Raw genomic sequence first — 12179 nt, 5'->3', positions numbered from 1 at the left:
TGCCCTGCTCAAAAGCCTTGCATGGCTCCTTGGTGCCTCTGGAACTAAGTCTGCCTCCTCACCCTGGCATTCAAGGCCCCTCCTGAATGGCCCTGGCATCCTTCATAGCCTTATCTCTATGCGGTTCTGCTGTGCAGGTCCCCTCCTGATTCCCAGGATATGCCCCGTGCTCTGCACATCCGGGCTCTCCTCTGTTCCCTCTACTCCCTTCCCTTGTCCTTGTGCCCTTCAGGGGCAGCTGGAGCACCACCTGTCCACGGAGCCTCCCGTGATTGCTAGCTCCAGACCTCTCTCGCCATCCTCGCCGCTCCTCAGCACCGTCTTCCTTGAATCCTGGTTACTTATGCTCTGATCACCCCCTCCAGCTGGGTCCAGGTTGGTTCTGATCTTTCTCAGGACTCCAGCCGGCAGCACAGGTGTCAGGCACGTGGGGGTGGGGATGATCACTGTTTGCTGTGTGAATGGTTGAGGGACCAGCTCTTTGAGTGACCAGCTCTTTTCATTCATTCGTTTATTCAACAAGTATTTATGGAATGCCTGTAAAGTGGCACACTAGTTTATTTATTTATTTTTTAAACTTTTTCTTTTTTTTTAAAGTTTATTTATTTATTGGCTGTGTTGGGTCTTCGTTGCTGCACACAGGCTTTCTCTAGTTGCGGCGAGTAGGGGCTACTCTTTGCTGCGGTGCACAGGCGTCTCATTGCGGTGGCTTCTCTTGTTGCAGGGCACGCGCTCTAGGCGCGCAGGCTTCAGTAGTTGCAGCATGTGGGCTCAGTAGATGTGGTTCAAGGGCTCTAGAGTGCAGGCTCGGGCTTAGCTGCTCTGCAGCATGTGGGATCTTCCAGGACCAGGGCTCAAACCCATGTGCCCTGCATTGCCAGGCAGATTCTTAACCACTGCACCACCAGGGAAGTCCTGGCACACTAGTTTAAATGCTGCAGATATAGTAGTGGATAAAATAGACTAAACTATCTCTGTTCTTAGGGAGCTCCCATTCTAGTTGGGGGAGATAGACAATAGGCAAGATATATAAGTAAAATTCACAATATTGTGAATCATGGGATATTTAGGGGAACAGTGTTCCAGGCAGAGGGAACAGCAATTGTAAATGCCCTGAGGCAGTAGTGTATCTGGTGGGTTTAGGGAACAGCCAGAAGGGCACTGTGGTTAGTGTGGAGTGAAGGGAGAAAGGGAGATGAAGACAGGTGATGGGAACAAGATCATACAGGCATTGGGTGGAGCTGGCTGAGAGTGAGTTGAAGTTTTGTGCTGAGGAGTGGGTGGTCTGGCTTATGTTTTATGTCTATTGACATGATCATGTAGTTTATCCTTTATTTTATTAATATGGTATAACACTGATTGATAGTTGTATGTTTAACCAACCTTGCATTCCTGGGATAAACCCTCTCTTGATCATGGTGTAAAATCATATTTCTATGTTGCTGAATTTGACTTGCTAGTATTTTGTTGAGGATTTTTTTATCTATAGTCATAAGAAATATTGGTCTGTAGTTTTCTTGTGATGTCTTTGGTCTCACAGAATGAGTTGACAAGTGTTTCTTCCTCTTCTATTTTCTGGAAGAGTTTGTGAAGGATTTGTGTTAATTCATCTTTAGACATTTGCTAGACTTCCCCAGTGAAGCCATCTGGTTTTGGGCTTTTGTTTGTGGAAAGTTTTTTGATTACTGACTCAATATTTACTTGTTATTGGTCAATTAAAGCTTTTTATTTCTTTTTAAGCCAGTCTTGGTAGTTTGTGTCTTTCTAGGAATTTCATTTGTAGTATTCCTTTATAAGGTTCTAAATTTCTGTAAGGTCGGTAGTAATGTGCATTCTTTTTTTTTTTTTAAATTTATAATTTATTTATTGTCTGCTTTGGGTCTTCATTGCTACGCATGGGCTTTCTCTAGTTGCGCCGAGCGGGGCTACTCGTGGTTGCAGTGTGTGGATTTCTCATTGTGGTGGCTTCTCTTGTTGCACAGTACAGGCTCTAGGCACACGGGCTTCAGTAGTTGTGGCATGCAGGATCAGTAGTTGTGGCTTGCGGGCTCAGTGGTTGTGGTGCAGGAGCTTAGTTGCTCCTCGGCATGTGGGATCTTCCCAGATCAGGGCTCGAACCCATGTCCCCTGCATTAGCAGGTGGATTCTTAACCACTGCTCCACCAGGGAAGTCCAGTAATAAGCATTTTTGATTTTAGTAATTTGTGCCTTCTCTCCTTTTTTTTCTTGGTCAGTATAACTAAAGGTTGGTCAGTTTTGCTGCCAACTTTGGTTGTATTGATTTTCTCTGTTGTCTTTCTATTATTGACTTATGTTTAATGGAATCACTCTGACTTCTCTGTTGAAAATAGACTTCCCATGAGGGTTGGGGGTGCAAGAGCAGAAGTGGCAGAGGTGATAAGAAGTGGTTGGATTATAGATATATATACATTTAATAAATTTTATTTATTTATTTATTTATCGGCTGTGTTGGGTCTTCGTTGCTGCACACGGGCTTTGTCTAGTTGTGGTGAGCAGGGGCTACTCTTTGTTGTGGTGCACAGGCTCCTCTTGTTGCAGCACACGGGCTCAATAGTTGTGGCTCACGGCCTCTAAAGTGCAAGCTCAATAGTTGTGGTGCATGGGCTTAGTTGCTCTGTGGCATGTGGGATCTTCCTGGAGCAGGGATCAAACCTGTGTCCCCTGCATTGGCAGGCAGATTCTTAACCACTGCGCCACCTAGGAAGTCTCTATAGATATATTTTGAAGATAGAGCTATAGGATTTTCCTGATGGATTCAATGTGGATGTGAGAGAAGGAAGAGTCAAAGATGGGTTCTAGGATATTAGCCTCTGTAGCTGGAAGGAGGGAGAGGCCATTAACCGAGATAGGAAAGTAGGCAGGAACAGTGGGATTTGGGGGAAGATGAGCAGCTTGGTTTTGTACATTCTGAGTTAGTGATGGGAGGTTGACATCCAAGTAGAGGTGTTAGTAGAGTTGCATACAGGAGTCTGGAGTCCCTGGGACACGACATCACCCCTAAAACTTCAGTGGGTGGGAACTGGCTGCAGTCCACTGTGATGAATTGTCATTAGGTTTGGGGAACCTATGGGGGTCAGTATCAGAAAGGCTGTCCACAGGGGGCTGAGGAATTGGCTTCTGCTCACATTAGCTTCAAAATAGAGTCACTTGAGTCTCTTCCACCCATCCACCCATCCGTTCCTCCTTCCATCAGGCCATCCATTCGTTCACCTTCTCAGATTGTAGGGACCAAAGTTCTTCCTGTACTTTCTCTGCCAGTCCTGGGGAGATTGACAGGCTCCAGGGGAGACTGATAGGGCTTCCTGGGAAGGCCCACAGGAGTGTGGGTAGGTGTGCTGCTGGTGTGTGCATGCGTCTGAGTGTGAATACATGCAGGTCTGACTGCAGATGTGTGTGCTTTCGTGTGAATGTATCTCTGTGTACCCATGCAGTCGTGCTCTGTGTGTGTTGCATACACACATATATTCATTCTGTATATGTATGGTGCATATGAGTGTGTCCATGCATGCTGCTTGATACCTGTCTGTGTGTGAGTGTGCACATACACGTGTATCAGGGCAAGCAGATAATTGTGTGGGATGTGTGTGTACATGTGCGTCTGCAACTGCTTATAGCTTTTCTCCCGCTGCTTCTGTGGCTGTAGCCACATAGCGTGGGAAGGAAGGGTTTTCAGAGGCATTGTGGGCGTGCCTGTCCCCAGATTTCCTCAAGTAGGGCCAGGTCGTGCTGTGTGTTTCATGGCGATGAGGTTTCCTGAGCATATAAAGTCTGGTCTGGGGCCTTCCGTGGGGGAGCCCGTGCCCTGGGGCCCACCCGCAGGAGCAGAGGGTTCCATCTCTCCGCTCCTTCCAGTCCCCTTGGCAGGGGAACTGGACTTCCCGGCTGTTAATTGGGATCCAGACACGCACAGCAGCAGGTCTTGGCTCACACCCTCTTCCTTGGCCTTCTTCCTAGAGCCGCTGCCCTTCAGAGGAGAAGGGGTTTGCAGTCAGAGGAGGGACTGAGCCCAAGGTAGGAGCTGCAGCATCGCTGGCCTGGTAGCTGGAGGACGTGGCTGAACACTGGCAGTCCCCCCTTAGGTGGGCTTTGTGGTCCAGAGGGAGGAGCAGGAGTCGGGGGGTGGCCGTGAGTGTGCATTGAGGCATCTGAAAGACCTGGACATCGTTCCTGCTTCTTCACTTACTAGCTGTGTGAGCTAGGGCAAGATCTTGACCTTGCTGAGCCTCAATTTTCTCAGCTGTAAAATGGGAGTGCTAGTACTTTCCCCTTGGTTTCGCTGAGGAGCGAAATGAACTTTTGGACCTGTTCTAGTTAGTTTAGATATATAATGAAACTTAGTGGTTTAAAACAACAAAAACACTTATTTTGCTCACGAATTTGCAATTTGGGCAAGACGGAGGGGTGGGGATAATGTATCTCTTCTGCACTTGGGGTTAACTAGGCAGCATGGGGGTGGGGGCTCGACCATCAAAAGGCTGAGGGCCGTCTGATGGTTGATGCTGGCTGTCGGCTGAGACCTTAGCTGGAGCTACTGGCTAGAGCAGCTGCCCGTGACCTCCCCCTGTGGCCTGGGCTTCCTTACAACATGGTGGCTGGCTTCCAAGGACTAGAGTCTGGAGAGAGCCAGGCGAAGCTGTATTGCCTTTGATGACCTGCCCTTGAAAGTTACACAGCATCACGTTTACCGCATTCTGTTCTTCACCTGAGCCATAACTTCTTGTTCAGATTCGGGGGGAGAGAGAATGGATTCAGTCTTTTGGTGGAGACTAACAGTGATCTGAAAGAGCATGTGGAAATATTGCAGTGGCTGTTTTGGGAAAATACAGTCTGCTGTGTGCCCCAAGGGCTCCTCCTCCACTGAGCCCTGGGTCCTGTTGACATCATGGGGAGGAGTGTCTCGGCACGTGGCCAGGAAGCCCCACCTGTGTACCCCACCCCCACCCAAGGTGTGTCTGGTTCTGTGCTGCTCTTCCCATCTCACAGGTGAGAAACCTGGGATTGGGGGTCTTCACGGGTCTCAAGGGGCAGAGCTGAGGCCATGGTGAGGTGGATGCAAGGCAGGTACCAGCCAGGATAAGCAGAAATGTTCACTCACTTACCAAATATTTCCCAAGCACCTCCTGTGTGCCAGGCACTGTTCTAGGCTCTGAGGATGCTGCAGCATTGAACAAAACAGGCCAAAATATGTATGCAATAAAACAAATGTGAAATAAATGATAGGTTAGATGAAGATGAGTTCTGTCAAAAAGAACAGAGCAGGGAAGGACTTCCCTAGTGGTGCAGTGGTTAAGAATCAGCCTGCCAATGTACGGGACACAGGTTCGATCCCTGGTCCAGGAAGATCCCACATGCCGTGGAGCAACTAAGCCCGTGCTCCACAGCCACTAAGCCTGCGTTCTAGAGCCCGCAAGCCACAACTACTGAAGCCTGCGTGCCTAGAGCCCATGCTCCACAACAAGAGAAGCCATCGCAATGAGAAGCCTGCACACTGCAACTAAGAGTAGCCCCTGCTCGCCACAGCTAGAGAAAGCCTGCCCACAGCAACGAAGACCCAATGCAGCCAATAAATACATTAATTAATTAATTTTAAAAATTAAAAAAAAAAAAGAACAGACCAGGGAAAGTGGATAAAAAGAGGGAATGGGCTGTTCAAGGTGGTCAGGGAGGACTCAGGGAGACGGTGATGCTTCAGCAGAAACCTGAGGCAAGTGAGGGAAGGAGCCATGTGGATACACAGGTCGAGTGGGGGAGAGCTCTCCATGCAGAGGAAACTTCAAGTGCCAAGGCCCTGAGGGGGAAAGCATGCTAGTTTCTTCTAGGAAACGTGGTTGGAATGGGGCAAGCCAGGGTAGAGCAGAGGAGATGAGGTCAGAGGGAATGGTGGGGGTGGAGGGAGGCACTAATTGTGTGGAGCCTTGTGCATAGAATGGCTTTGGCTTCCAATTTAAGTGCAATGGGAAACCATTAGAAAATTTCCAGCACAGAGGTGATGCTCTGTCTGATGGTTTGTATCAGTCATCTATTGCTGAGTAACAAGTTGCCGTAAAACTTAGTTGCTTAAAACAACAATTTATTATTTCTTATGATTCTGTGAGTTGGCTGGATGGTTTCGTGGCTGGTTTCTCCTGTGCTCACTCCTGTGGCTTCCTTCACCTGGAAGACTGGGTGGAGTGGAACATCCAAGCTGTCCTCACTCGTGTCTTGCCATCAGCTGGGGCTCCTCCATGTGGCCTCTCATCCTCCACTGGGCTAAACCAGTTACTCACATGGCGGTCTCAGGCCACATTCCCAGAAGGCAAAGTGGAAGCTGCAAAGCCTCTTAAGGTCTAGGCCAGGAACAGCACAACATCTCTTCTGCCTTATTTTATTGGTTGAAGCAAGGTGTAAAGCTGGCCCAGTTTCACCGTGGGAGGGGACTGTATAAGGGTGTGAATACCAAGAAGCATGATTAATTGGGGGCTGTTTTGTAACTACCGACCATGTAATTTAACAAGGTCTCTCTGGCTGCTGTGTTGATAATAGAATGAAAAAGAACTAAGACAGAGACAGGGAAACCCATTAGGAGGCTTTCCAATAATACAGGCAAGAGATGCCTGTGGCTTGGATTGGGCTAGTTGTGGAGGAAGTATGAAGAAGTGGTCAGATTCTGGGTATGTGTTGGGAGAAGAACCAACAGGATTTCCTGATGGATTGGGCATGGAGTGTGAGAGAAAGGGATGAGTTGAGGGTTTTTGGCCTGAGCAATTGGAAACACGGAGTTGCCATTTACTGAAATGGAGAAGGCTAGAGGGAGGTATGGAGTTGTTGGGTTTTGTTTTTTTTTTGGAAAAGGGTGGGATTAGGAGTTCAATTTTAGACATGTTGAATTTGAGATGCCTTTTAGGACATTCAACTGCAGAGGTTAAGAGGCAGTTGGAAATATATGAGTCTGGAGTTCAGGAGAGAGGTCCAGGCTGGTTATTTAAAGCCATGAGACTGAATGAGATCAGCAAGGGCCTGAGCTTGGATAGAAGAGAGAAGAGGACCAAGGATCACACTCTGGGGCATGCGACACGTCAAGGATGTGGAAGCCTCATGCTACCACAGTGAAATCAAGCGTTGAGACCAACAATTCAATCCACCACACTCTATCAATGACCCTTCTATTTTTATTTGGGGGAAGTTAAAAAAAAAAAAAGCAAAACCAGAAAAGCACAAAGAAGGAAATGACAATTTTCCATTTTCTCATCCCCTAGAATCAGCTACTCTTAACATCTTGGCCTGTTTGCTTCCATTTTCTCTCTGTATATAAACCCAGATTTATGTCTTTAGAAATACTTTTATTAAATTGGGGTTATATGGTAGTTTTAAAAACAGATTTATTGAGGTGAAATTCATGTACCATACAATTCACCTATTTAAAGTGCAAAATTTAAAGGTTTTTAGTATATTCACAGAGTTTTGCAATCATCACCTCATCAATTTTAGAACATTTTCATCACCTCGAAAAGAAAGAGACAACAGAATAAATGCATTTCTTGGGCTTCCTATAAAAAAAAAATGAACTCCATGTTCATTATAAATCATTCACCATTTTTCCCCAGCCATCCTCTATTCTAGCTCTAGAACTACTGGTTTGCTTTCTGTCTTTATAGATTTTCCTGTTCTGGATATTTCATATAAATGGAATCATATGATAGTTAAGTCATTTATATTAATTTACCTGAAGAAATTGAATTGAAATCAAAGGAGTTGTTTAACTTCAAATTAATTTTAAAACTTTGGACTTATTGGTGAATCCTGACCAGCTTTCTTATTATACCTATCCCCTTCTCTCCCCAGCCTCCTGGTTTTTGTTAGTTATATTATTATTTTTACTTGTTCTAGATTTATAACATTCACAGTCTCTTCTCTAAGCATAATCCTTAGAGCTGTTTGACTGTAGTCCCGGATTTAAATTTAAAGTCCCAGAGTCTGTTTAACAGACTCATTATCAGTCTGTTAAATAGATTCTCCGTTCCTGAGTTCTTCATTTTGGTTCAACTCCTAACTGGGTAGATTTTGTGGTTACATAGTTCTGTTTTTAATCCATTCTGTCCCCCTTTCCAACAAAAAAAAAATGTCTAGAGAGATGGTATTCCTTTGGTTTATTTATGTTTGAGATTGTCTTCTCCTCTTTTCCTCTTTACTGGAAAAACATTGAACTGGGTATGATATTCTTGGCTCACATTTTCTTTCCCTCATCACTTTGCAAACCTTTGTTCCATTGTCTTTCCATGTCAAATATTGCTATGAGGAATGAAGTTTAAAAAATCTTTCATATTAATTTACTTTTTCATCTGGATACCTAAAGATTTCATTGTTTGTTCTTGAAATTCAGTAGCTTAGCTAGTGTATTAGCTGTCTCTTGCTGTGTAACAAATCATCCCCAAATGTAGCTGTTCAAGACAGCACACATTTATAATCTCACAGTTTCTGTGGGTCAGGAATCCAGACATAACTTAGTTGGGTCCTTTGCTTCGTAGTCTCTTGCAGGCTCCAATCAAGGCATTGGCCCAGGGTCTGTGGTCTCATCTGAAGGCTCAGTGGTGGAGGGATCTGCTTCCAAGCTCACTCAGTGGTTGTGGGCAGCATTCAGATCCTTGTGCGTTGTTGGGTTGAGGGCCTTAGCTCCTCATTGGCTGTTGGCTGGAGTCTTCTCTCAGTTCCTTTGCTGTGTTGGCCTCTTTCTTATGGCAGCTCCGTTCTTGAAAGTGTGCAGGCTGAGAAGTCTATCTTCTCTATAGAGGAGTCTGTCAAGGGGAGTCACAGTCTTTTGTAACATAATCACAGAAGTGGCATCCCATTACTTTTGCTATATTCTGCTCATTAGAAGCACATCCCTAGGTCCAGCCCACACCCAAGGGGAGGGGACCACACAAGGGTGAGATACAAGAGGCAGGGGTCTCTGGAGCTATGTTAGAAGCTGCTCGCAACAGCTAGGGTATATCTCAATGGTAAGTATTCTGTATCATATAAAAGTTTCTTCATAACAGAGTTATCTGCTGAATCAGTACTGAGTATCCTCCTTCCCCCCATCTCTTTTAATATTTCTTATGTTTGTTTATTAGTTTATTTTTGTTTTTACATGTGTTGAATCATCTTCTGGGACCAGATAAAGAGGATCAGGGCTGGGACTAGGCCAAGGCCAGCAAGGCATAGAGGGAACACAGTGTAAGGTTGCACTCACTCTCAGGGACCTACCCTGTACTTGTGCAGCCCGGAGACAGAGCACCTCCTTAAATTTGATACCCTAGGTGCCTGACTTGCCATACCCTAGTCCTAGCCCCAATCCGGTTTACCTGCCTTCCATATCATTGACTTCTCTCTAAATGTTTTCTTCTTTGTGTTTTGAAAAATCAGTCAGCCTGTGAGATTATCTCAAGCCTTTTCTCTGTACTGGTGATTCTCCTTTGGTTGATGTCTATTCTGTTTCTGACTTTTTAATTGATTAGTTCTATAATAATGTTTGTTGCTTTGCTCCTCCATTTATTCCCTTAGGTCTGCTATATCCTTTTATATTTCATCCTATTGGGGGTTCATTTCATCTTTGAGCTCTTTCTTTATTGAATTAATATTCAATATAGTTTGAAACAATGATAAGGAATTTCCTTCTGTTCCTTCTCCTATCATCTGCCTTCTAGGTTGGGTTCTTTTTTCTTCCTTCCTTCCTTTCTGTCTTCTTCCTTCTCCACCTTTCCCCCTGTCTACTTCCTCTGTTTCTCCCTCCTTCCTTCCCTTCCCCTTCCTTCCTTCCTCTTTCTTTCTTTCTATCTTTCCCTTTCTTTCTTTTTCTTTCTTTCTTTCCCTTTCTTTCTTTCTTTCTTTCTTTCTTTCTTTCTTTCTTTCTTTCTTTCTTTCTTTCTTTCTTTCTTTTTCTTTCCTTCCTTCCTTCCTTCCTTCCTTCCTTCCTTCCTTCCTTCCTTCTTTTCTTCCTTCCTTCCTTCCTTCCTTCCTTCCTTCCTTCCTTCCTTCTTTCTTTTTTCTTTCCCTCTTTCCCTTCCTTCCTTCCTTCCATGTTTGCATAGTTCACGTGCTGAGTGCTTTCCCAAGCCTAGATGTGGGCAGCTCTGCTCCAATACTGAACTTGCTTTGATATAGTGTGAGTGACTCTTTGTTTTCAGCTCTCTTTCTGCCTTCTCTGTGACTGTTCTCTTCCCAACAGGGGCTACAGTTTGAGAGTTGAGTGTTGGGTTTTCTGTCGCCTGAGGGAATTGCAGGGCGCAGGTAAGGCAGGAGGGGCTTTGTTAGAACACCTGGGCTCTGCTCTCTCTTCTGGGATTTAGGTAAATGCTCTATCACAGGGTTCATTCTACCTAATTACTGGGTGCATCCCCCCTTCTGGGATGGAAGCTGTTTTTAGGCCTTACAGGGAGTCAGTAACTGGAGTCATTTATTCATTTTCTCCACTTTTACCCATTTCTCCCCAGCAGCTTTTCCCACTGGTTCTCAGCTAAAAGTGGGAACAAAGGACCTCTGCTCAGTTTATTTCCCTCCAGATGTGGGGGTTTTGGAGAATAGCTCTGGGAAGGGGAGAGCTGAGAAGGGCTATAATCTCTACTTTACTCTAGAATCATCTGTTTTTTCACCTTGGTTGCCAATATTTAATATTTACCTCATTAGGCTTTGTTCTCTTCTTTGGTGAAAAATGTTTCTTCCCCCTGCCACTATTTTTTACTTTGTGGGGAAGGAAAGTCTGTGATGCAATTGCAACCCTCCGTTTTTACACAGGAGTTGCCCCAGATGGTTTTTACGGCTTCTTCCAGCCCAAACTAGATTGTAACTCTAAGTTCTTTACTTGCCCAAGGAGAGATGTGGCCACCACGACACAGAGCAGAACCAGCCTGGCGATCACTGAGGCCTTTACATCTAGGAGGGATGCTGCCCTTCTCAGCCTTGGAGATTCCTGAGCAAGGACCAAGGATGGAGGCCTAGTATCTGCCCAGCCTGGTGCCCACAAAGGAGCCTTGCGTGGTGGTTGGCAGACAGCAGCCAGGATGTGTGTCCACCGTAGCTGAGGTCAGGTCAGCTAAGGATTCCAGGGTTGGCTAGGGGATCTGCTCTCACCCCTGGGTGGCCTAGACAGCTGGGCTGTGCAGGTGCCCCAGCTTGGGGGAATTTCTCCTACCCCTTGGCCCTTAGGGGCTTTTTGGATAAGCTCTTTTTCTTATCTATCTATCTATCTATCTATCTATCTATCTATCTATCTATCTATCTATCATCTATCTATCTATATCTATTTATCTATGCCAGGTCTTAGTTGCAGCATGCGGGATTTTTGATCTTCATTGTGTCATGTGAGATCTTTGAGTTGTGGCATGCAAACTCTTAGTTGTGGCACTTGGGATCTAGTTCCCTGACCAGGGATCAAACCCAGGCCCCTTGCATTGGGAGCACAGAGTCTTAGCCACTGGACCACCAGGGAAGTCCCAGCCCTTTTTCTCTTGCATCTTGAGCTGGAGTAGCTGGGCCTTGCCAGGGGCTGCCTCCTAGGGGCTGGGAGAGGCCCACCTACCCTTTCTCTGAGAACCCCACCTCCCTGCCAGGATCTAGCAGGTGTCTCTTCTCAAATGCACAGCAGAGCCCGCAGTCTCAGCTGGGTTCTTCAGGAGGACTAGAGCTTGTCCCCCATCTGTCTGCCTACCAGGCTGCTGGGCCGTTGCTGGCCCCTGGGAGCTGGGCGGTGCCCTTGTGCCCTGAAGCCAGTCCCTGCAATTACAGGTTGGCAGGCCCAGGGGCAAAGTGTGCCAGCCGACCCGGCAGCTTGCTGGCGGCCAGACTATGCTGGGAGCCTGCAGCCTGACTGGCTCAACCACACCGGGTGAGGAACTGACCTGTGCAAGGGGAGAATCGACCTTCGCTCTGCCCAAGTCTGCATGAGTCCCCAGGCAACATTTGCTTTCTCCCTTCCTGGGGGCACCTAGAATCCATTCTTTGCGGTTCAGAGATCAGTTGCTGCCCCGTTGGAAGACTGAGATGGACTAGTGTGAAGACACCGTCCCTGCCACCCCACGGGGCTGAGCCTTCTTGGGGACAGGGGCTCCAGCTTCCCTCCTGCTCCCTGCGCATGCCTACCTGTGCATGCAGGTGTACACGAGGAGGGCTGTGTATGTGTGAGTGTGTGTGTGTCCACGTGCCTG

The 12179-nt window shown here is 46.5% G+C and overlaps 1 protein-coding gene across 1 annotated transcript in view; it reads left to right on the top strand.

The window, feature by feature from the left end:
* The window catches only part of SPNS3 (SPNS lysolipid transporter 3, sphingosine-1-phosphate (putative)), a 52727-nt gene that overhangs the window by 29004 nt on the left and 11544 nt on the right, over positions 1 to 12179 (top strand). The window lies entirely within an intron of this gene.

The sequence above is a fragment of the Hippopotamus amphibius genome, chromosome 17 (assembly GCF_030028045.1).
Source record: "Hippopotamus amphibius kiboko isolate mHipAmp2 chromosome 17, mHipAmp2.hap2, whole genome shotgun sequence".
Taxonomy (NCBI): Eukaryota; Metazoa; Chordata; class Mammalia; order Artiodactyla; family Hippopotamidae; genus Hippopotamus; species Hippopotamus amphibius.
Note: the sequence above shows the minus strand (reverse complement) of the source record. Positions and strands in the feature narration are given on the sequence as shown.